Source organism: Poecilia reticulata, chromosome 8 (assembly GCF_904066995.2).
Source record: "Poecilia reticulata chromosome 8, P_reticulata-male-v2, whole genome shotgun sequence".
Lineage (NCBI taxonomy): Eukaryota > Metazoa > Chordata > Actinopteri > Cyprinodontiformes > Poeciliidae > Poecilia > Poecilia reticulata.
In genome coordinates this window covers 17170190-17196627 of record NC_088837.1, presented here as the reverse complement: position 1 = coordinate 17196627, position 26438 = coordinate 17170190, and the positions used below count along the sequence as shown (strand labels likewise).

Here is a 26438-nt window from a genome sequence, read left to right as displayed (position 1 = left end):
GTGCAAGGATGTGTGGCAAAGTTCAGCTATATACAGTTGGAGTACTCAGCAGGATCGATAGCTCTTTCTGAAGCTGTTCCCAGACACATCTGCAGTACCTGGGGTGGCCTTTGTGACAAAGAGATAAAGAGAAAAACACTCCCCAGGCTGTTAGTGTCTGCCAGTCTCTCCTCGTCCCCACGTTTCCTCCTCCTCAACCAGCTGAGCGGGGGAGATGGATAATTCAAACTTGCTCGACAGAGGGAAGCGTTCTTGATATTTCCATGATCCACAACAATATTGTTGTGACTTAACCTTTCAGGAAAGCGATGGGGCAAATTGCCCCGAAATTCATCTACCCTGGGCCTTGCTGAAGCAGCTGAAAGAGGTGGAGGGAGGGGTCCATGTATATTCACTGACTCAGTGCCCCATCCATCAAAACACACAGCATGTTGGCTCCACCTGTCTGTCAGTGTCCGCTCTCATTCTCTCGTAACTTCCTCTTCCCTACCCGACCACAGACTCTAACAATTGATATGTGCATGTTTAAGAAAAGTGCTCTCTTCTTCGTCTTGACTGACAATCTTCTCTTGTTTTTGTTGCTGACTGCTGTTTTCCACCTTTTATAATTTGTCACCTTTTACTTTACGCTCTTGTCCGGCACCTGTATGAAATTCCCCGATCCTCCTGGAAGCTAAAGCTGTGTGTCTTTTGGGAGTAGAACCCGAGTAGGTTAGAGAGGGTAATTTTAGGCTCTAAGTGCATCTTATTGTTTGAATTCTGCATTTGAAGGTGTGCTGACAGTCAGCAATCCTTTACTGATCACACTAAAGTCTCACAGATTGGAAGAATGTGTTAAATCCTGGTGGGAAAAGGGTAAGTGTAAATGAGTTAAGGGGATAGTACAGAGGAAGGAGGGATTGCAGTTTTATCCACACAGCAAGAATTGACAGAGATGTAGCTTTTACTGAGGGCCGTGTTAGCTTTTGCGCTGAAGCCTATTTGCACTTTACACAAAGGGAAACTTCTTTTCTTTTTTTTTTGTTTTTGTTCTGTGCATTAACCAGGACCCACATCCAGGTGAGTTTAGATATTTCTCTCTGTGGAAAATGCATATAAACTGTAGCGAAGTGACTCAGAGAGAATTAACCCAGAGTAGCAAATTTCAGTAAAGTGCTATGCTTTTACACAAAACTGGACACACAAGTATAAATGTACCCAGAATGAAAGAGAGTCGGAGTTGAAGTTGGAGTTTGAGTGGAGTAGACAAGCGTCTGGTATAGAAGCAGTTTTAATATGTTAGCCTGTCTCCCTGCTGGCCTCCCCTCCCCCTTTCAGGGACGGCACTAATGCCATTAAGTGTGGGACAGATCTGTTCCATGTCTGCAGGCCTGCCAGTCTACTGGTCTGCCTCGAGACCACTCTCCATCTAATCCTATCCTCTCCCTCCCTCCCTCTCTCCCGTCCTCCTCCTCCCCTCCACACCAGAGACAGGAAGAGGCGGCTGGGAGAAAAATCTAATAAATAAATGAGAGGATGCAAGAGGAAAAAAATATATAAATTAAGTTCTCCGTTCTCGTAAATCATGTTGCCAACTTCCAGTAGACAGGAGGGCGGAGCTTAGGGGGAGAGATCGGGAGACCATAGGTGAAGGAGGGAGGGAGAGGAAGCGAGTAAGAGAGACGAGAGATTGCGAGAGGGAGAGAAAGAGGTTCGGGAATCGTTTCTATTCCACCCTCGACTAAGGCTTGGCTCTGGAGACTTGGCGGCGAGGTGTTTTTAATTGATTTTTGATTAGATAGACATGGGGGGGAGAGGGGGATGGGGAGGTTGTCCATTAGCATGAGGGGAATGAACCTCTGAGAGGAAGTGAGTGAGAGAGGAAGGTACAACGCAGGAGAGAGAGAAAATCTGAAGTAAAGAATAATGAACGACACTTTTCCAAATGACAAGTAAATAAATGCATATGCATATTTTATAGGGAACAGAGATATAACTCCGTCTTTTTCTAAATTCAGATTGATCTGATGCTTAATTGACCAAATCATATGCTTTAATTACACGCTGTTAACATGGACATTTATGATTTCTAATAACAATTGAACTTTTCTGTACTTTGAGAAACTTCAGTCTCCTGGGCCTTTTCCTGTGCAGGAAAGTGCTCAACACAACGCGTCTAGACAGTCATGTTGATACCGCAAAGAGCGATATAAACTCTCTTCCAGCCATACAAATATCACCCACCTTGTCTTCTTGCATCTAAATAGATTGTTAAAAATGCTTGTATAAGTTCAAATTGAAGTCGACAGCTCTGGGACTTTCTTGTGTCTGAAAGCTTCATATAGAATTACATTAAATGTGTTGATCAAGAGTGGAATTGGCAGGAAAGTACAGTTAACTATGTTATTCATACTCAAACTGTAAGTGTTGCCATTTTCAACCACATATAACAAAAAAAAATTAAAAATGTAATAAATAAAGTTAGTAATGCTTAAACCAACTTTGAGATGAAGTTAAATAGTCTCAATTTAAATATGGATATTTCACATTAAACTTAACAATACAAGAGTCCCAAAGAGACATTATCCAGGAAGAACCAAACGTCATGATTTAAAAGGAGGGGGGGGGAAACATGGGTAGTAATGGGTAGGGTCTTCCCGTTAGAAATCTTTGCATTGATTTAACAAGTCTCCAGGGGTCTGCTGGATGGATGCAACACTTTACTGTTTTTATGAAGCAGAAATTATCACAAAAAATGTTGATGAAGCAATAAGACAGCACTCGAGCTGGCCTTCTCACAGAAGTTTTATGTTTTTGCATCTTTGTTACACTGAAATATTTAAGTTCATTAAACACTGTAATATCAAAAAAGATAACCAGAGAAGAGAGAACATGCTTGTTTATCATCAAAAAAAAAAAAAAAAAAAAAACTTGGCCAGGCTACCTAATTAAAGTCCGAAATAAAACCTGATTGAGATTCTGTGGTATGACCTTACAGTAAATAGGCTGTTCATGCTCTAAAACTCTCAAGTGTGGATGAATTAAATAAGTTCTGCAAAAAAGCAGCATGTTTAACCATATATTAGGTTTGGGGCAAAAACTTTTTTACATATGGCCAGGCTGATTTGGATAGTTCTATTGTAATTGAAAACTCATTTTTGTATTTATCATCATGTTAGCATTTCAGTCATCCTTCCATCTACAGGGATAAGTTGATTCAAATCATAAACAGTGCAGATATTTGCACTCTACAATGTGTTTTTTTTTTTTTGGGTGTATAGAAATTATGGTATTTCTAAAACAAATGTCTTCTGAAAAGCATCGATTTGTTTGTTTACAATTTATGCGACTTCTAATTATAAAGTGCCCATGAAAGCCAATAAAGTATTCCTGCTCTGCCTTGCCTCAATTACATTAGAGAAAGACGCATTTTTTGGAAGGGAAATTTTCATATTTTTGGTCACACAAACTATTCCAGCTTCAATAAAGTACTTCAAACATGCTAAGTGTGATCACACTTTAAGTGTCCCTCCATGCCAATAACAATTAACATGAAAACTCCTGCCTCATGTTGTGGTAACTGAGCAGGTGCTCAAGTAAAACCTTTTCTTAGTTGAAACTTGTGCAAATCCCTGTAAGCCTAATTGGTCGTGTCTTTATTCTTACACATATATCTAATTTGTTTTTTACTGAATTAATCTACATTAATTCCACCTTTGTATCTGTTGGATACAAATCAAAGTCACCAATATTTTGCTATTTTTAATTTGAGGCTATATCTCAGCCGTTAAACATTTGTTTTTGTTAATCAGGTGACATTTTAATTAATCTCTTGGTTGCTGTGTTATAGTTTATGTGATTAGTTTGTTTTCCCTTGAGCAAACAGTAATTTTATTTTACTTTCTATACACCCACCAGCAGATGTACATGCAAAAGTGCGGTAATAACGCAATAAAAAAAAAACAACAAAAAAAACTAATTACATATCAGTTAGGTGGCTGACATTAATTAAATAATCAGGTATCACTGTGCAGAAAAAGACACTGACTTATGACCCCACACATATTGATTGCTGTACGCCCAGAGCCCCGCGGACAGCATAATAACCAGCGAGCATTTGAAAGTTGATATTTGTTGTTGTTGTTTTATGTTTCCTTTTGTCCTCGGGTTTAGTTTTAATAGTCGGGCGAACAGAGGAAAGAAACAGCACACTACTTTCCACTCATAAATTAGATTTGCACCTCCAGCAAACTTTCAGTAACTTGTCTCAGTTCTCATAAGTTTTCTGGTCTCCAGACGCCCCCACCCCCTTCGCTACACCCTCCACTTTTTAACTTGCATCCTCTTGGTCAGTGAAACCGGTCCCAGCTGCACTTAAACAGAAACCCGGAGCTGCGGACGTAGACACATTCACACACTCCCTCTCCCACACCAATTCCCTCCGAGGTGCATAGGGCTGGAGTAATATCCAAAGTGCAGGTGGGACCTCGCTTTTGTAGCAAAGCTAAACAAAGCAGGACGAGAGCGTGAGCCGAGTAATGGAGTGATGATCACTGCAGATATAGAACAATCAAAGTGGGGAGGCCAGCGGTGGGGGGGCACTCATGGACCTAGAAAACTTGTTCACTAATTGTATCTTATGACTAATTGGTAAATTAGTGAAACCTATTTCAAGGCGCCAGGCTTAGCTTTGTGGGACACCCACAGCTCATTATAGACTCATATTCTGGGCAGAGGAGGAGAAAAATAAAGGAAATTATACAATTGCTCAGGTGAGAACGGCAATTAAGAAAGTGCTTAAGAAGAGCAGGAAATGAAGCCTCATACACGCATAATTTAGTATTCTCTCTTGTGTCAGACTTTAAATCACCGCTGATCCAGGGCATGCTGTAGAGGGAGTAATCGCTGAATGTGTTCTTGTCTATTTTTATTTGGATCAGTATGTATTTTGAGCAAATATATGCATACACAATTGAGACAAAAATCTCTTCCCGTCCCTGACGGATTTAGATTTAAAACTGATTTCATTTAGCAGAATTTAGCAGAGGATTGTATCTTGACAACAAACGAGAAAGACACTTCTCAAAAAACTGTAAGATGACTTAAAAGTATTATCACTTATGACAAATGTTATTTAAGTCTTTATTTACATTTATTCAAAAAGGCATGTAAAACTAATCCTATCAATAATCAATGGGAAAAAAATCTTTACAGGATACATAAAACGGTTTTTGAATGCCTCCACTGGTATTTTGATGATTTATCTTCGGTGATGTGCAATAAAGAGGCCAGCCTTGTACAGTGGAAGAAATCCTGCTTAATGTAATTCACTGGAGATGTGATCATATTTTGAAAACCAGGCCAGTTAGATTTGGAGGAAAAGCTAAGTTAGGCAATACGTTTCAAAAGAAAAAATAATTAGCATAATATGTGAGAACACATCTATTAGCTAACTCTTATGTAAACATCACTTTAAGTACTTTTTCTGGTTTTTATATTATCTTCTCAGAATATATTTGCCAGATGACATCTAAAAGGTTTAATCAGTGCAATTACATATCAAAGGCAGAGTTGCTTTCAACAAATTATCAATCGTCTGTTCTGCTCATGTTATCACCTTCTTTCGAACCCGTTCTACAGTAGCTACTTAACACTTATTGCTTCATTTGTTTAGCTGGCTTTGTCTGCTTCATCTCCTTAACATGTTTTTAGGGACATTCACAATATTTCCACAAGGACGCCATTGATACCACCAAAACCCCCTTCCACCACCCTCCCCAACCAATTTGGAAGCACTAAAACTAATATTGTCTTTAATCAGATGCAATTAGGTCTTCAAGTTAAGATCTTCTCCCAATTAAAACTCATTAGGCCCGTAATGTCGTTAGGGGAGTCTTGTGTAACCACCACTTGCATAGACAGCTCCCCTCATCACAAACAGGAATGCAAGTCAGTGGCTCTGTGCAATATGAATGGTGTCTCACAGGAGAGGATTTAGTGACAATCTGCTAAGTGTCAGTTGCAAAACAAAATAGAAACAAAAAGAACCAATATGATTCCTGGAAGTACAAAAGAACACATTGTGATATTGTTTTTTTTTTACTGGCATAAACCGTTTATGTTGTGACCTAAAAAACCAAAAACATAACATAACTGACCACAACTTTTTTGCATCGAAGATGTCTAACTATACAAAGGAACAATGAACCTGCATCTATTTGTGGTTCAGTTTTCACAGATTTTTCTGTTTAATGTAACGATTTTGTCTTGGTATTAATTGACAATTTTCAAAAGAAAATTCAGCATGTGAAGCTAAAATATATAGGAGCGATGCTACTTAACATGCTATTTATTGGTTTGTTTTTGCAAAGCAACCAATCCAGGAATGCATTTATTTTTCTTGGTGCTTATTGGCTGTGCCCCAAAGAACCAAAATAAGGAAGACTGTTTATATTAGCTTTAGAGGTTATGCTAAGACGCTTTCTACTGTGTGTATTAATGCATTTTAAGGTAAATGTGGAGTGAGAACTAATCAAATAGGCAGTTGTAAGCATTATTAAAGGTCTCAAGTATTAGTGGACTTTAGCAGGAAGCTGTCTTTTTTAACCCCTGCAAGTTCCTTTGTTGTTGAATTTCAATTTTAATATAGTATGTTATATTTAATAGAACCATATTAATATATTGATCAAATGCATGTATTTTTAATATTTTTTCCATTACAAAATATGTCAATAGTAACAGAGTGACTTTTGAAATACACAAACCAATCATGATGTACAAGTTACTGTATGCCCACTGTGCACATATATACTTCATACCAGATATTGACACAAATTTAAATTCAGTGTCTTGAAAAGGTTCCAATGATGATGTCATGATGTCATTGTGTAAGCTTTTTATCAAAAAGATTTAAGCTGAGTGGCAGTGCAAATAGAGAGCTATTTTAATGGACATTTTAACAAACTGCTTTCTTGTGTGACACAAAGGAATAATCATATAGTTCGGCTATGATACAAAGAGGATAAGTGCAGACCTCCACAAGTACTCTGACTCATTTTGGGAGACAATTTCATGAGCTCAAAAAAATAAAAATAAAAATAAAAATACAACATGGGAATGTCCAGTCATCAAAACTGTTCTAGAGGAAGAGTCCCAGAAAAGAAGGTGTTAAATCTGTACAGCAACCCCAGAATAAAAGCAAAAGAACCTGTGAGATACTGGTGGAAACTGGTAACACTGTCTCATTATCTACAGTGAAACGAGTCCTGTAACATTGACAGAAAGGCCACTAAATAAAGGATGAAGCCATTACTCCAAGAGCAACACAATAAAACAGGTGACAGTTTGCAAATGTACTCAGTGATGAAAACCTTACATTTTGGAAATATATCTTGAGGTTTGATAAAAAAAAAACAAAATGAAACTGATTGTTCCCATGATGACGGCTGAAAAAGGAGGAAAAGGAAAGATTGTAAGCTTCAGAACAAAATCCCAACTGTGATGTACAAGGATGCAACAGCTATATTTTCCAGCACTTAGTGCCATTTTATAACATAATCAAGTAATTACCTTCAGTTCTTATGAAAATGATGTAAATATCAAAAACAACTTAAACGAAATTTGACTTATCTGGCACCTTGAAATTGGCTTATGTCTCTTTAAGATCCTCATACCCTTTCTGACATTCCTCATTCATGACGTCATCACATCAATGCTTCTCCATGCCCAAACTGTCCATGGCCCAACCGTGATGCTGTTTGCAACTGTTCAACTGTTCTTATGTGTGTGTAGTTTGTATGATAAGATCAGCAGACATGAAGTTCCACCAGGTGTCTGCTAACTGCTGCTGCCGCTAGTCTAGTTTTGCTGTGTGGGGATGGAAGCTCAGCTGGGCATTGAAGCTCCAAGGTGGAGCTTTGGAGAAATAGACAGCACATTGCAGGAGCAGCAATAAATTGTGAGAAACTTTGTTAAAAAGTTAAAACACCCCAAATGGCTGCCGAGGGAGATTCAAGGCTCCCTCAAACATGCATGAATGAGTCAAAACAATACTTGTGCTATGCGCTTGGTGAGAAAATTACCTTGTAAGTTCAGAAAAGTTGATTTTGCATATAACAAAAAATGTACGGGTTAAATATCTTGATTCTCCTAACTACCTTGGATTGTGCTACTACAAAAATGTTGAACAAACCGAGGCACCAAAACTGAAAAAAGGACTAGTTTATTAAATTTGAGGATCTCCTTGTTATTGCCAATGGCAGTTCATCATTGATTCTCATGCCTATGGTGACAGGTTTTTCTAATGCCTTGAAACTTAGCTGCAGTACATTAAACTAATGGGGTGAAGTCACACAGATAAGAGCCTTTAACTAGAGGGAAAATAATACCTTAGTAACAATGTCTTTTAAAGCTATCAGAGACCATCGAGTTTTTTCCAACAGTCATAAAGAATACTGTTGTGTCATTCATATCAACCTGACAATGACTCCATTTTAAACCTGCAGTCTCTTTGTGATAGGAAGTATCGCTATACAGTGAAAGGGGATGCATCGGGATGAATTCTTCACCTATGTGGAAAGGGCACATAAAATGTCTCCATGACAGGAATCACCAGTAATTACTATAGAGGTTAAAGCTTTCTCTTGGCTCTAATTGGCCTGTTCTGTCAATCAACAAGTGATTTCTGTTGAAAATTAAGCCAAGGGGAATGACAGTAGCAACAATGGCGGGATAATTGAAAATAATTGAGCAAATTGCAGATTTGAGAAGTTGGATTCATCAGCACTGCGGGGGTGGAATATGAGCATGTGGAAAGTGGAGAGGTGAACAGAGGAAAAGGCAGATCTTAATGATAATGAACAAAACACTCGTCTCTATTTTGCCTACACCCCTGAGAAGCTGCTTATCTGACTAATCAGCCTGTATGTGTCTCACTGTCATATGTGTGTGAGCAGATGAGCAACTTTGATCTCTATATCCCAAGATTCTGCTGTTATTCAATAGCCAGAGGGCATACATCCTGGCCATGGACTGGAAAAGCCCCTTAAGCACAGAGGACACGTACCTCTGTGATGCAACTGCTGCGGTATAAAGATATAATAAAGTTAAACATCCGAGCATGGCACTAATCATGTGTGACCCTGGGAATGAAACTTTTCATGTACGGCATATTAATGTTATGTTTCTGCAGTACACCGACCAGAAGAAAACTTATTTTCTTCTTATTTACATGTCATGTAAATCATTTTATTTACATGAAATTGTTTACTTGAAATCCACACTGGGCTCTTCTGTGTGGCGTTTAATGCTCTTTGTGGATTTCCTCAGAATACACCAGCTTTCTCTCACATGAATGTACGGTTTAATGGTCACCTTAGAAAGTTATGGATGTTTGTATGGTTGTATGTCCAGGGCTGTCTCTACAGAAAATTGATAAAAAAAGTTTACACAGAAATGTTGTTTATATTTGTATGTGTATATATTTTAAGCATACTTAAATAATGAATCAGAATAGTTTTTGCTGGTTTCTTTATTGCTGGTGATGTTAAAGCTGCAATATGTAACTTTAATAAAAAATGTTTTTTAAATAGTTGTTAAAACTAAGTCATGACAGTGTAATAATATGAGACGGATAATCTGTGAAAAGATCGCACTCCTCCACCTCCTCCCAGTGTACACATCTGCAGAAATACGCTGCTCAATCAGAAACAACCAATGAGTTCCAGCAGCAAGACCTTACAGCTATCAATCAGCTTGTGTACAAGCTGCTCACACTCTCCCCCCTTCAACCTCTGCTGTACTACACCTCCTTCCCTGTAATGTGGCCTGATGTTAATGCTCGGGATAATTAGGATGGCCACTGATGACGGAAGATAAACATTTTCCTGCAACAGTAGGTTTTTGCTGCCATTAGCACACTGAGCTAAACCTAAAAGAGCAAACGATTTACACTGCTTTATTCAAGGTTAAACTTTTGAAACTTTATTTTAAAAAGAGCCACAGCGCATTCGATCTAGGATGAGAGGTTGATGACACCTATGTATGTGTGCGTGTTTGACATGAGCAGTCTTTGTGGGAACCTGATATTGATGAAATGTTACTCACCCCTTGCTTCAAACTTAGCTATATAAACTAAACGTGGATGCCTAAATCATCAAAATGATGAAAAATGTCATCTATTTTTTAAATGTTGCAACTTGATTTTGCTGTTAGTGGGCAGAAATCTCCATGTAAATTTTCAGCTACAGAGATGATCAAAGGAATGGATCTGCAGCTTAATGCATTCTGTCAATTCTATCTGTACTCTCTGACCATCATACAGGCATGCTAACTCTGAGATACTTTGTCATACTTTGTTGCATATTCTTGGGCTGCATTGCCACACTTAGAGAAGCCATGCTGGTTATATCATGGCTGATTACTGTAGTGTAAATGTTCATATCATTCAAGATATTTGCTCTGACTAAAAATAAAAATATTTTCCCCAGTCATCAATTTAGGTTCATTAATAGGGTAATAGAACACACATAATGCAAGCACTCGCTCTATTTTATGCACTATGTGTATTAAAAGGAGATTTTACCATAACAATGATTAACAGTGTGGTTGCGTTTGTAAGAGACAACAAAAAATGTGTGATTCAACTATTTTATTACATAACCACACATCTTGCTCTGAGCTCAATCTTTACTTAACTCACAGTCACTTTAAAGTAATCGCTGTTGTTACACAAATACTTTCTTCCGAGATGCCCTTCAGACTGTGAGAGAATCTTTTGATTAGGTTTTTAAAAAGTCTTAAAAACGTAACACTAGAGCAGACTTAGACCAGAAAAGCCAAAAACGATCCTTTGTACTGTTGGTGCCATCTGCCATGTTTTTAATGGTTCAAAAGAAAGCAAAATTGCATTGCCTCACAGCTAAATGTGATCTGCTGCATCTTCAAGCTTGTAACTTTGCATTGCTGAACTATATTTAGTAGGTAAATTATGCTAAGCAGACATGATAATTTCATTTTAGACCTTTGCACAAATCGTGATTTTTCCAATAAAACGCCTCACTGTTGAATAAGTTGTGTTAATACAAAAAAAAAAAAAAATCAACCTCTGTCTACTAAATTTCCTATTGTGGGTGGATTTGTGTAACTGATGGAGTAGCAATAATGACAAGCAACTGGAATTAAAAAAAACATCCCCTCAGTTTCATATGTTTGTCATCTCTATTTCTTCCTCCTACTCTTCCAATCCTCAAGAGCTGCTTACCTTCCACATCTTACAAAAAAAAATAAAAAATCTCTGCCGTAATTTACATTTCCATATGCTGCCAGTGGCGCCAGGCAGAGTGGATAATTGGGTTGAAAGTGGTGACTGTGAGAGCAGAATAGAAAGGGATACAGAAAAGGCCAGCTAAAAAAAAATAAATAAATAAAACAAGCCATTACAGGATGGATCCTTTTTTTTCCCCCTTCACTCGTCATTTTGCCATGCTGCTCTTAACCACTTGTGTAGCTGAAAAGATTTACCTTGGCCTTCCATTCTCTCTCACTCTTTGCCTTCCTCCCTGAGAGCCCCTCTCCCGCCCTGCCTGTGCCTCATCCATATTCATGCTCAGTCTGCCTTTCTCTCTCTTTTTCGATCTCTCAAACATGCTCTCTCTTCCTATGTCTCACTGTGTCACCCACAGCACGGCGTTAATACACCAATTAGTACTAAGAGCAGATAATGGACTATGTCATACTGCACTACAAAAAGAGAGGAGCAGAAGAGAGAGTGAGTAAAAAAGAAAAAAGAGAGCAAGATTGAGAATGAGACTGAGAAACGAGAGAGAGGAAGAGAATGTGTACTTTTTAAATTATTTTTTATGAAAAGCAGTTTCTGAAAATGTTCAAACGCTGCATTTACCATGAATAGCCTGATGGAAAGAGGGTGATGAAGAGACCACTCTTGAAATCACGGGCTGCTACTAAAGCGGAGTAGTTACACAAACACTTTGCAGAAACCAGATGTTGATATCTGTTTGGTTTTACTGGACTCCTGACCCCTTTCTTGGGTTTACATCTATGTTAGGACTAAATATTTGGCACAGTTTCCATATTTTTTTGTCCCACCTGCAGGCCTTCAATTGTAAATGCAGGTCATCCATATAAAAGAGGTGTACACATAGTTCACAGCTATTGGTGCAAAACCAAAACATTTTGAGGAATTTTTATTGTAACAAATGAACCATAATTTCGACTATGAACAGTCATAGCATTCGATCCAAAACTGATGAAATCAACATTAATATTAATATTTCTCACAGAATTGTGCAAAACAGTGCTCTGTGAAGAAAGCATTGCTTTTGCTATTTGCTCCAAAAATGTAATTTGTCAATCAGCGGAAAACAAAAAGCTTCATCAGGGTGAAAATTGGAGCCAGTTACAAATACAGAAAGGCGTTACATAAATAATGGTGCCGCATAAACATGAGACCTACCTAGAAAAAAAAGTGGCATTAATCAAACATGAGCCAGAACAAATTATAATAAGCCAGCTGTATGAATATATTTTCCTTTTCAGAGGAAAAGAAATATTCAGACAAACAAGCACACTGCTGCTTTGTTGATAAAGTCTAGTTTATCATGCAAGACATTGATTTATAAAGAAAACAACATAGAAGACAAGGGAAAAAAAGGGCATTTTAACAGCACCTCAGATTTTAAAAATTATTGGAAAAACTGACTGAATTTGCTCTCAGTGAAAATAACTCTACTCTCCAGAACAAAACAAATGCTTACTTTGAGCACAAGTCCTCTATGTATTTTGACAAGTAAATAAGTAAATACATACCTGAATCACTTTCTTAGATAAAAAGGGGATCATGATGCAGCCAATTAGAAATTGCTGGACTCATCTTTGTGCACAGGGTGGTTCTCTGGCACCCAACTCTTGGATGGGGACTGGACTCTAATCTATTCTGGAGTTACCCAGGAACAGAGACATCAGGTGAGAGTGAGGATACTCACAAACCCTCACCTGAGTTCCCTGACTTTGGAGCTCTCAACCGATCACCACCTGGTAGTGATTTGGATGCAGTGGCGGGGGAGGCAAACCTGGTAAACTCGAATGGGTGGTGATGGTGAGCTAGAATGTTTGAACACTGACTGAATACATTGTACACAGATTTGAGGGAGCCTTCTTTATATTTTTATAATGAAAGACATTGAAAGAAAGAAATAGCAAAGAAAGGATGACAGAACTAAAGATAGGAAAAGAAGAGAGACAAAGAAAGATGTTAACTTTTTGTTTTCATAGCTTTCAAAATGGAAGAGGTAAAACAAGAAATTAAAGTATTTCTTCGGTCACATTTATGTTTTTGTAAATTGCTGCAAGTATTAGTACTGTTCGTCTGTACTGCCTGTACATGCTCACGTTTTGTAGGCCAATCAGCTCATTTGTAGTCACTGCGGTTGTTGCTAAGAGACCAGGGCATGATGAATAACTCCTCTGACTTTGCCTGACTTTAAATTTTAAATTAGTCCATATTCATTTGTAGTCCATAGGTTATTTGTAATTTAGACTGTCCATTGAATTTGTCAACAATCAATGTAAACAATACAAATTTTGCATTATATCGCCTGATTCTTAAAAACAAAAAAATATATATAGTGTGTGAGACCTCCACAGAGTGCAAACTACATTATGTTACCTTTTACTGACGTTATGAGTAAGGCAGCCATGAAGGTCAATTGGTTAAATTCGAGAGCAGTATACCAGAGTAGTTGCTGTATGACAGAGGGCTAAGTGGCACAGGCACGTGGAGCCTATTCAGTAGAATGTAACATTACCCATCATAATAGAAACTGACAAAATCATTTTCAGAGTGGAGAGAAAAATCGCAACATGCACTGTGCACTGGTGCAATTATTACATGTGATATGGAAGTTAAATAATTTAATCTGGCAGCACACCTTACCATTTGTTCACCTGGAGACAAGACCCTGCCTGGATTCATCTACGGTTATTATCCCCCTCATCTGAAATAAACATTTCAAACAAATCTTTTTCAATGGATTTACTGGATTTAAAGGAGCAGAATTTTGCCCTCTTAAATACATTGAGATGCACATTCTACATGTTAAATAAGCATGTGGAGAAGTTCATTGCCTCATGCATCAGTAAAACACATTGCAAATATGGTCATCCTGTCCTAGGTTTCTTGTTATGATGTTCCTGTCAGTGGAAATAATTAATCAAGTAGAGCACACTCAAAGTCAACAGGTTCTTATAGTTTTCAATAGCATAAACCTCAAATTAGAAAACCTCTTATTTATCATCATACTTTACTTTTTGTGGCAGACGAACCTTCATCACTGCTAATTATGAATGTTTTCTGCTTACAGAAAAACAAAACAAAAAATCTATTTATGGTAAATATACATCAATAATAATAATAATAAAAAAATCTTAATACAGAAATATGGGCTTAATGAAAAGTCTTTAACTTCGTGGCTGTGATGTATAAAGAAGTTAATTCAGTTCTTTTATGCCTTAAACTTGACAATTGGAATGGTTTTCTTTCATTTTCCTTATAGCCAAAAAACTTTTCTTTTAGACAATAAAACAATTTTTAAAATCTTTTGATAACATTGGAAAGAAAAAATTTAGTAAACTGATTGCAGCGTTTAGTAATATTTTATTTATGAATGTCATCCTAAAAATGTTAGAACAAATCAAAAACATAAAAATAAACAACAGCTGGTTTTAGGTATCAATACTTCCAAAATTGGATCAAATATCGTAAATTAACACAGAAACTCACATTGCTTAGGGTTGTAACGATTCCTCAAATGATTCTAGTACCTCGATTACTAAAATTCCTCGAGGCAAATTATCTGCCTCTAATCTTCCTTAAATTATGTTTTATTGTTTAGCTCTATGTGTTCCAGTCGGACGATTATTATTGATACGTAATGCTCTCACTTCCGTCTAAGAGTTGTTGACGTCAACACGGATTTTCATCGTTTTTCGGGGACCAATGGGCTTCCTAAAAAAAGCGACACAGCCTTTCTCCCGGAGCTGCTGCCTGTTAGCTGGTCCGGAGCAAACGGCGGCGAAGTGCGTGGCGGGTGTATTCATACAGGTGGAGTGGACACACCGAACACTGCTGTATGCTTATGGTAAGGGTAGGTTTATGGAGGAAATTAAAAATAAATTTTATACCTTTCCGGTCACAACAAACGGGTGACGGAGCGCAACGTGGCGGTACATAGCTGTCATTAGTACTTATTTGTGTGACGAAAGTGCTGCTAGCATGGACATAAAAGGTGTAGATGGCAGGATAAAGTCAGAGTTAATCTATTAAATTGAAGACAAATACATAAACGTAAAAACTGGAGTAAACATCCTTTTACAAGTGTCTTTGTGAGGCTGCTGCTTTATTATTAGATTGAATATCGGATTTTTTTTTTTTTTTTTTTGTCCAGGCTAACTTAAAAATTAAGATTAATTTTCTATGCCACACAAATATGAACATATGAACGATGTTGATGTCCAATATTAATGCTGCTGTTAAGTCAGCATTTACCAATATTTTACTTTGTCATTTATTCTTCTACTTTATTAATCGTTGGAATAATTGATAGATTACTCGATTGCTAAAATAATCGTTTACAGCCCTAATTGCAACGACGCCATCATCGTGACTTTCCCGATTAAAAAAAAAAAAAAAAAAAAAATCGGGAAAGTCACTCTTTGAAGATTACTCTAGAATGTCATTAATATATATTTTTAAAAATCCACTTATTTTTATTATTGACTTACCTCCAGTGCAAGAAATTCCAACACAGCCCAACAATGCTGCAGTGTTTCATTCCATGACTCGCAGTATCCATGGAGTGGCTGATTCATGCCCCAGTGAAGAGTTTTGACTACCCAAACTGTTATATATTTTTTTTGCTTTAACCCACGAGCAGCATGTCGACTGCCTGGAGCGCTAACTGATGACGCTCCTTCAGCTCAGTGTAATAATCTATCTTGAGTTTTCAGCCTCCTCACTTAGGTGAACTAGAAAAATTATATGTAAAAATAAAAATCCGCCTGTGACAGCAACCAAGTGCTCACTACTTCAGTCTGAAATATTTTCTTGTGAGCTTAGCGCTGCTGCTGTGCTGGGAACGCTGTTTCATTTCATTTATTTATTTATTTCGAACAGACATTAAAAACAGTCAAAAAAGAACAAGAAAACAAAATAGAATGAGACAAACTTAATAAAATGTAAAACAAATTATTTTGCCCATGTGACATGCAATTTTATATTTTCTGTTCGAAAAGGAGCAGGTAGAAGATACATCTTATAATATCCTGCCCCTTTCATACTTGTTGATGTTTTATCAATTGACTTTCAGAACATCAACAAGAGACAACTTGTTTCCATTTTTCATTATGTTTAACTATGTACAATTATTTTAAGTACTATTTATATAATCATTTACATTATAAACTATTAAGCATGTTATATAGCATATTTTGAAATGAGTTCTGCTTTAATCAATTTTTTAAACTGGTTTACATTTGTAATTTTTTTAATCTCATCATTCAATCCATTCCAAACATTTACTCCACACACAGATAAACAAAAACTCTTCCTGGTTGTTCTAATATGTTGTTTTTTAAAATACCCTTCACCTCTTAAATCATAACCACCCTCTCTGTCACCAAACATTTCCTGTATATTGTGTGGAAGTTTTTGATTTCGGACCTTAAACATGAATTGTGTAGTTAAAATGTATTGAAATTCTACGTGCATAGGAGTTAAGATGAACTGTTGCTGAATGGCTTCAATTAACCGACTCCCAAACTGTTTTAAAATCATTGGTTTTCTAGGCAATCAATGCACAAAGCCTGCATACCAATAATTCTCGGAATTTAGAAATTAATCATGTTGCTGCCTGTCATGCACTCATTTACTGAGGATTCTATTGTCTTCACATTGGAATGAATGAGTTTCAGCTCTTGCACAAGTCATCTCAGTCAAACCTCGATTTATGCCACATGCAGTTCATTCTGGATTATTACATTACTGAATTTAAAGTAATTTAGCAGGGCACTCAACAATGGCTATTTTAATTAGCTCTCAAGGTTCCTGGTCCATATCTTCAAAAATCGAAACAAAACAACAAAAAACCTGACAAAACCCCCAGGAAAAAAATAAAATAAAAAAAACTACAAAGAAAAAACTCAACAGCTATAAAAAGATCCCAAGCTGTGCCAAGACAGCGGTTTGTCTGTACGTGAGCAAGCAGTGGGGGCTCAGCTGCATCACCTCAGACTCGGTAGTAGAAACTTATTTGAAATTTTTTTTTTAGGCTACCAGCAGTACTATGACGAAGGCACTAGAGTGTAATAGGCCTCATAAACCTGCTGAGGTTGAACATACCATGTGGATGGTCCTGATGAGAGTGTGCGCTGCCTGCTGACAAAAGAGGGGAAAGAGGCGAGTGATGAGCTCTGTGCGTCAGGACGCACAAGGCAGCCGCATATGGCCTGTGGACCCTGATTTAAACGGGTGATCTGGAAGGGGGAAGAGTGGACAGTTTGGAAAAAAGCAAGAAGAGGTGCGCATCAGACATTCACGAGGCTGATCTCCGCTCGCATGCAGACGTCTTTTTTTTTTTTTTGCGAGGGTGGTACATTTGCTCACACCTTGTAGCAGTGGCGGACGGACTGCACGTTACTTCTGTTCAGTTAATGTTCCTCCGTAGTTTCTCGTTTCGGGCTTTGCCGGTGTCGTAGTCACTCGCGGGTCGTCATTGCTACAACCAGGACGATGGTGTCGTCGTTATTTATTTTGATGCCCAGACGGGCGCATTTTCGTGACAGTTGCTTCTGTCCTTAAGGATTTTCCTTTACGGCTCTCATATTTTTGGTCTGGTGATCTCTTTTGCCCCCCTTCACTTTGTCCTTTTATATCCCGGTTCGTCTTTAAGATAGCAGCCTATTAATATTTAATTCTTATGCATCCGCATGAAGACGGCACCAGAAAGGAGAAAACGAGCGATAACCGAGCGGGGGAAAGGGAGAAGGAGGCAGCTGGGGAGACAAACCAGAATGAATGAGACACTCTGAGCAGCCAAGAAGACGGAGATTGGAGAAATCGAGGTAAGACCGAAGGGCAGTTTTTAAACATTTTCTGTACATGTTACACCAACGCGGCAATTTTATGAACTGTGAACAAACCGGAGGTCCCCGATCAGCGTCTGCGAGGTCTTCAACCTGAATTATTTATTTATTTTTTTACGGTTTGACAGTTATCGACTTTATGTTTATTGATGTATCCGCTCCATGTTTAAAATGCGTGTTGGGTTTTGGAAATAAGCCGAATCCTGAAGTGGGGATCTTGCTGTGGGCTCAACGCACCATGGAGCCGCACTAAAACACATTCTGATGAATTTACTTTATTTGCGATTTAAAAGGGCAGTTTGTCCTGTAAAAGCTGCATTGTGACCAAAACACAGAGGCGGGTGGATAATAGCGCTCAGTAAAAGTGATAAAACTGCTTATTTGTTATCTGTAAGCTACTACCTAAAAATGAGATATCACTGAATGTTGCTCAGTTTGAAACGCATGCAGTTGTGCTTTTCCCCCTCTCCATTTATTTTCATGAGGAACAAAATTAAGCATCTCATTGAGCATTAGGGGAATAAACGCATCAGAGCTAAGTGTGAACTGCTCTGTTCAATCCCACACCAATAATCCAGAATGTCTTCAAATCATTATCCACTGACTCCCTTTAGATTTTAGTATTTGAAGACTACGGTCTTCCAAATTAAAATCCAGATTAAAGAATGTGTGTAATGACGGCTCATGCCCAAGCACATTATAATATCTAATTTTTATCCAATCCGACCCCATAATGTTTTGGATTCATGTCATGAAAACCGAGGCGGTATTATAATATTACTTTCTGAACTAATTCCCAATTTAATATTAAGGCATGTAATAAAACACATCGACAACATATATTGTAGTGATGATGAAATTAAACATTTGTGTTTTTTTTGTGCCATCATGATAAAATTGAACTTGAGGACTCATACTCGACAGACCCCAAAAGCAGTTATTTTCAGCCTATAAGCCTTTTCCTCATTTCACCGGGGTGCATTGTGTTTGTCCTGCCAATTTCTGGGAAAAATTGGCAAGTCCACTATTCTGAAGGGGCTGAATGAAATTCAAATTCTTCAGGTGGTAAAACAGCAATATTGCAACTGTCTGATTGCGTTATCTGGACATTCAAGAAGGCAGCCTTGGAATTGGTTTACTGCCAAGCACACTCCCCAGGAAGACAGAAGGATTTATTTCCCCCTTGTCTGTGTGTCACATACCCATCAGAAAAATTATTCTCGGTTTTCTGTTGCTGAATTATATTCATACATTAACATGTCATTAATGGTCATCACAGACTTTATAGGTCACTAAAAATAAGTTTACGTCTTTAGGTATTGGTTTACATAGCCTCTGTTGTTTCGATGCTTGGATTTGATAACCATATTAAAAGAAAATGGTCACACACACACACACACACACACAAAACATTACTCTGATTTTCATAGTATTTAGGTCTAAATGCACTAGTTCACTGTATACGTTAACTCATATACTTTGTATATATCTGTGTGTGTGTACATGCACTGTATATGTGCATGGCACGCACAAATAATCATTTTATAAATCTTTATATGAACATGAATAATATTGCATTTTCTGTATTCATAAAAATATGACTGTCTTGTCTTTGCATTTTTGTTGCTTACAATTTAATGCAATATTTATGTACCCCCTACAGCTCTTTCTCAAGGCAGACTAAATTAATATGTTAATAGAATTTATGCAGAAAAACCCAGAACTGATGCAAGTTTCAGAAAATAACTTGATGTTCCAGACTCTTTCAGAAACTACATAAATTGCATAAATATTTATTTAAAATGACAGGATTCTTTTGTGCTAGGAAAAGAATCTGACTACAGCTTTTGGTGTCATTTTAATTCTGCAAAAGTTTTTTTTGTACCACAGCTACAGAGACATGTACTGAATAGTACAAGCCTTTATAGAAAATATTGAATTGCGTAGAAGAAATATCTTTAATATGTAAATGGCTAATGCGCTTTTGTAACAGCATATTTGCTGCAGAGTTTGGGTTTGTATTTTCTGGTTATTGGAATTAAGCTTTTCTAACTTTGGGCTGTATTTTTAAATTCAAAGTTATATTAATTATATTTGTTTATTCTTCCTTTAATCAAACGATTGCACTATAGTTAATAAATACCCTTTCTGCGTAAGATCTGAAAAAAAAGATGGAAACCAAATATCTCATAATATTAATTTGAAAAAATTGCTGTTTGGTGACACAAATAATAAATGCAGTTTTTAGGGGAGAATGAGCAAATAATCTTAAATCTAAACAGAAATATTTTGAAACATTTTTAAGTGTACAGTGGTGTAAATGTGGTAAAATGTAAGTAATTTAAATATTTTCTACGTAGTTATCAGTGTATTTCAAATTACGCCCAGCCTTTAAAGTTTGATTCCTGAAGTGACCTCAAATGCTCTTTCGAACGCCACTATAGACTTCGTGTAAAAATTTGTGTGCCAGGACTGAACAGAGGATTTATAAAGCCAACTCCATTTTTCTTATTTAAAATGTCCTAAGATCAGAGGTGCCTTTTGATGATGAAAGGTTTCCAGACAGATTTAAAATCCGATTAAAACTACCAGTCCTGCATGACAATTTGCCAGTCCTGATCTGTTTAAGGTACCGTGCCAATGGTCTGTAGAGATTTGTTGTTACCAATGAGTATTTGTAACTGTAATAAATAGACAACAAACCTTTGCCAGATTGAATTGTACATAGACGGGAATTCTGACCTTTCTTCAAAATCTAATTTCCCTTCAGCACACAAAATCCCTCAAAACGTCTTTGATAGTATCGTTGCAGTTTGTGATTACCGAGCTCTCTTCAGCCTATTCCATCTCATTTGGGTGGAGTTATGCAGTGAAAAATGTGGTGGTGGTTGGACGCATGGCTATATTTGTAGTGTCCCATGAGGTAGTGTGCTCCTGCGTATCTCTTGTGCACGGGCAAAGAGAGGTCTTTTGTGCTCTTTTTTCTAATGTCAAAATGCTCTGTCTCTGTCGGGCCTTTTCCCTTTGACCGGCCCAGCAGCTTTTTTTGTTCCCCATCGCTGTTCTCTACTCTCCCTGTTCAGAGCAAGCGTTTCTTACCTGGCAGTGGCAGTTCTGGAGTTGTCACTCGACTGATAAGACTTGTCCTTACAGAAAAGCCATTACAATTCTAATGACAGTTATTGTGATTCACTATTTTACCACTGCCAACTAAACACACTGGAAATGGTTTTCATCGGTCACTGCTGGACTCACTATTGCAATCAAAAATACTCAATTATGTCTGTAAGGGCTATTTGTCATGTTTTGGCTGTTTTCACCCTAAATTCTAGATTAGATGTTGGGTGCAAAACATGTAGCAATAAGAGAGTGCAACGAATAAAACAGAAAAGGATTAAGACTGGGAAGTACATTAGCAGAAAGGAAGCATAGTTTATGGTTAACAGACTAAGAGTCCCTTTTCTGTGGCAATGAGGTGGAAAAGCAAGAGACAAAGTGTGTCTATTTTGAAGCCCACTGCGTTTGTGTGTCGGATTTCTCTATGAATCTGACCATGCACTCATGCAGCAGCAGCATACAACTGCAGCCCTACCAGCTCTGTGGTCTCTGTTACTCTTGGAGAAAGTCTGAAGGTGTGGGTTTTGAAAAGCCCATCTTACAGGAACCCTACCACACACTAATCCAATTCAGTGCTGCCAACCTTGAGCGTGTGTAGGCGCCGGGATGGCGAAAAACGAACAGGGGCAACGAGAGCACATGCACGGGAAGAAATCGATGAGGACTCTTTTTCATAAATGGAGTGGGTGTTAAATTAGCTGGATTGGCCCATGTAGCAACACACTGGATTGAGTGCCGGGTGTATTTTGGTTGTGTCTATTGACTGAGAGACAGCTTGGTGTACAGCAGAGAAAAGACGTACTGATGCTCAATCAATGTGTCCAATCAGCCTCAACACTGTTTCATTCACTTTTGCAGTTTTTTTTTTTAGATTGGAAGGAGATACTGAGTCAGAAGGTGTATAGCTGCAGTTTTAACAACTGATTTATAGAAGTCTGTTTTTCTCAATTCTCAGTCTCTATTTTATAGATACTATAGAGAAAATTAAGAGGAAAAAAGCACCAGACCGTTCAGCTATCAGGGTGACTTAAATAGTTAACTCTATTAAGATTTTTGGGTTACTAAATCAAACTAAACTCTCAGAGCGTCACCCATCCGTTTGAGTAAATTGTTTCATATTTTAAATTAGAGATGGCAAGCTCTGAGCAGCATCTCTGTTCAGGAGTAGACTACAAGGATGATAACAGACCTTATATCACAACTAATTAACCATCTAGCCGCAGCTGGCTTTCGTTGTATTACTTTGTAACTAGCAGATTGACAAAAAATTATGTTGTGATTTGCAATAAGCACTAAAAAAACTACAGGTAAATTTATATAGTGTTTGTTTTATATTTTTGCTTAAATCCCTGTATCAACTTCAGCACAATAAATAAGCAGATAAATGGATATCATTAATGTCATTGCAATAATCATCATTATGCTACATTATGTTGGTGGCTGTTGTAATAATTATTACATATGTCTTTTTAAATACAAGAAATTATATTGTATATTTTAGTTTGAAATCTTTGTAACTGGGGCTGCACAGTGGTAGAGCTGTTGCCTTGCAGCAAGAAGGTTCTGGGTTCGATTCCCGGCCCCGGTCTTTCTGCATGGCGTTTGCATGTTCTCCCTGTGCATGCGTGGGTTTTCTCCGGGTACTCCGGTTTCCTCCCACAGTCCAAAAACATGACTATCAGATTAATTGGCCTCTCCAAATTGCCCCTAGGTGTGAGTGTGTGTGTGTGTGTGTGCATGGTTGTGTGTCCTGTGTGTCTCTGTGTTGCCCTGCGACAGACTGGCGACCTGTCCAGGGTGTACCCCGCCCCTCGCCCAGCACGCTAGCTGGAGATGGGCACCAGCACCCCTCCCGACCCCATCAAGGTACAAGGGTGTAAGAAAATGGAAATGGATGGATCTTTGTAACTGTGATGCTGTGAAACCACGGTAAACTGTTTCACATTATTGTTGTGGTATATTCCACCATCATATGACTTCATTTATATTTATATCCATTAGACGACTTTCACAATGTACTTCATTATGTAGCCTTGGCAAAGGGTACTGGTTCAAGGTTTCCAGCTAATGCCTGGTTCACAGGGCAAGATTTTTATGGTGACAATCTTAAAGTGTAGCTAACCCACTTGTGAAAGTAAAACCTTGCAACCCAGAAAAATTAAAAAAATGTTTACCAAATGGGTAAATTTATACCAAAGTGGGCAGTGTCACACAGAGGAGCAAGGCCAAGAGTGGGGATGAGCGAAAGGGGTTGTGGTCAGAACGAGGGAATGCATCATTGCCAAATTAACGACTTTGTTGCTCTATTTAGCGGCTTTTCAGACCCCACTAGTGATTTTTGTTTTTTCCAAAACCAGAGACAATTCTAGCAACTTTTTTTGGTGTTATTGGAGCCTTTCATGGTGACAACATGTGAAAGCCCCGATCGCTCTGCAGCAACTGAAGCGAGAAGTGAGTGTTGCCGAGAGCTCCTCCTGCTTCCCAAGCACTGCAGCCAGTCTCACATAGTCGTCTTGTTGCAAACTGCGAGAAGTCAGAGCAGAGAGCAGAGGAGACCCATTCCACTCCATGTTCACATTTCAAATGAATCACATGTGCAAAGCTTAGAAACGCTACTGATCAATGCTCGGTGTCCATTAATCAATGCTCGTTTGACTCGCCACAGAGGTGTATCTGAGTGACATGGTTGTGTACTTGAATGCAGTACCACCAAGCTGTACCATTGTAACTAAGAGAAAAATTCCACTGCAGTAGACCCTCTACAAGACTAGGCATTGTTTGTGTATTTTAACTAGGGTTTTTTATACTCCAGTAGAAAGGACAGTAAAGAGAGTGTAAGCAAGGTTTATAGTTGACGCATTGAAATGGGTGCAAAGGGGTGTTTACCAATTGCGCTGTGCCTTCACCTCTCTATTGGCCGATATTATTCCTAAATAATGATTCCTGGTCATGCACCTTTGTATTTTTGTAACTCATTTTTTAATACAAAAACACAGTGGGCTGCTGGTGAACGGTCCTTCTGCTTCTACCACTGGGGCTTAGCAGGTTTTTTGGTGGAAATCCAGTATTGTCTTTTCTCTGTCAAAAATAGTCTACTATCTAGGATTGTAGTGATACAATAATCTCGCGATACGATGCGATACGATACGATACATGATATTCTACTCACAATGTGATATACGAATTTTTTCTTGGAAAGAAAATATCGATTTATATTGCAAAATCGATATTATTACACAGCCCTACTACTATCGCCATTGCTTCTTCCTTGTCGGCCATGTTTATTTGCTTTGAACTCATGTTAGATCTTGAGAGGCTTTGAGAGATTTCTCGTCTGATATCTGAATATTTCTGTGTGGCGTGTTGTCTTTGTCATGTGAGCATACACCACCTACTGAAGAACCTAAGCTATTTTATCAATTTTTATCGTCACGTGTGGGGTGTCTCATGTTTTGAAAATCAACTGACAATTTTTAAATTTATCCATGTGAATCAGACATAATGTTAGTTTATTTCTATTGGTGCTGTTTTATTGTACCTCATTAATAGGTAATTGTGTTAGTAATTTCCTATAACAAACAATATAATACTGGGTCAGAAGATATCTCATGGCTAATCTGGATGCTGGACTTTGAAGCTTCTACATCTTTTGCATGTAGCGTCTCTTATTGGGCTTCCTGATATAGTGAAATTCCACTATTCTCTGTGTGACATCTGAGCCAATATGTATATGCTTGTGTGTAAAAAGTGTATACTTTTTTCACAAGTTTGCCTAGTTTGAATTTGTGAAGACAAGGTCAAGAAGTGGAAAATGGCCGTTTCACACTAAGGAAAAGATGAAGAGAACCATGAGGAAACTAAATCCTGAACCTTAGCTAATTGGAGCTGCTTTCTGCATCCAGGCTGTCCGTCTGAAAAAGGAGGAGCACAGAGATGAAAGGAAGCAGGGATCAATTGACCTAATTGCCTGTCCAATCAATCCTTATGTTTTTCTGATAGCTTGATAGAGTAGTTAGAGCGGAGTGGCGCATGAGCTCCTCTAATTGGCTCGCTCCAAAACGGACAGAGCAGGAGTCTGAGCAGTAATGGCACTAGGAGTCGTCACTCCTCCTTACACCTGGTGCTCTCATTCTACTAGTGTCAATGCTGACACCTTTATCCTCATTATCCTCAGCTTAGTGCCATGTGCAGGCTCTTCATCAGTTTCTGCAGGACTTCGGTTTTGCTTTATTGCACCTTCATTCGCAATGTTTTTCTCTTTGCCTGCAACTCGGCCTGCTGACTCAATTACTCAATCACTTTGTGTCAATCAAGACAGCTGGTCAGGCATTAGAATTAGCAAATACATGTCTATAAACAGCAATGTTAACCTGAGACTCACCTGAGTCATTCCACTGAGGATGGCTCCAGTGGGTTCGTATTTGTGTCAGCAGCTCACTCCTTGGAGTATTTGGTGTTGGACTGGTGTGCGTGTGTTTGTGTGTGTGCGTCTTTTGTTCCATGCTGCGAGCTGCAAGAAGAGGTGTGGGACCCAAAGAAGACGCTTGTTTTCTTGTTTTCCAAGTTGAGAGAAGGAAGCAGGCTGAGGAAAAAAAAAAAAAAACTAAGGTAGTGAAGGAGTAGAGAGATGTGAAATAGGACATATGTATTTATAAACAGCTGCAAAATCTCCCAGCGCATTATACGTAGACCTGGAAAATGACAGATTAAACAGAGTGGGAATTGCACTAATATGGAAGGAGTCTATAAACACAGAGAGCAATGAACTTTGAAGGAGGGAAAGAGGGAGCACATCCGGGTTGGATTAATTAAGGATTATAATTATGTTGGGACTTTGCACATCTCACCTGAGACTACCCAACGGTGCACTTCTCCAATCCTGATGCCCTCTGCTCCTCTGCACATATGGACACAGGCCACGGGAAAATACTGCTTACACGTGCTATATCATAAAATCACCTCTCCGACACTATTTACATAAGTAAATGAGTGTTAAGGCATATTAACCTTCTGCTGGTGTTATTTCAATCAGCGTTAGTTATTGTACTAATGCAGCAAATAAACCTCTGTTCTGCATGGTACACAGTACAGCCAGCTCTTTCTTGAGAAGGGAGAATAATTGCTTTATCAAATTAGCTTAGCATGGTGATAAAAACTGGTGTTAAAAAGGAGTTTTTCAATTTGCT

At 38.2% G+C, this 26438-nt stretch overlaps 1 protein-coding gene across 2 annotated transcripts in view; it reads left to right on the top strand.

Moving 5' to 3' along the window:
• Positions 1-17327: 17327 nt before the first annotated feature.
• Positions 17328-26438, top strand: part of adgrl1a (adhesion G protein-coupled receptor L1a) — a 104193-nt gene continuing 95082 nt past the window's right edge. The window contains exon 1 of one of the 2 annotated variants that reach the window (XM_008416067.3): positions 17328-18114. The gene's annotated coding sequence lies outside the window, so the exon portion shown is untranslated. The remainder of the gene's footprint in view (positions 18115-26438) is intronic. The other variant, XM_008416068.3, reaches the window with a different exon arrangement.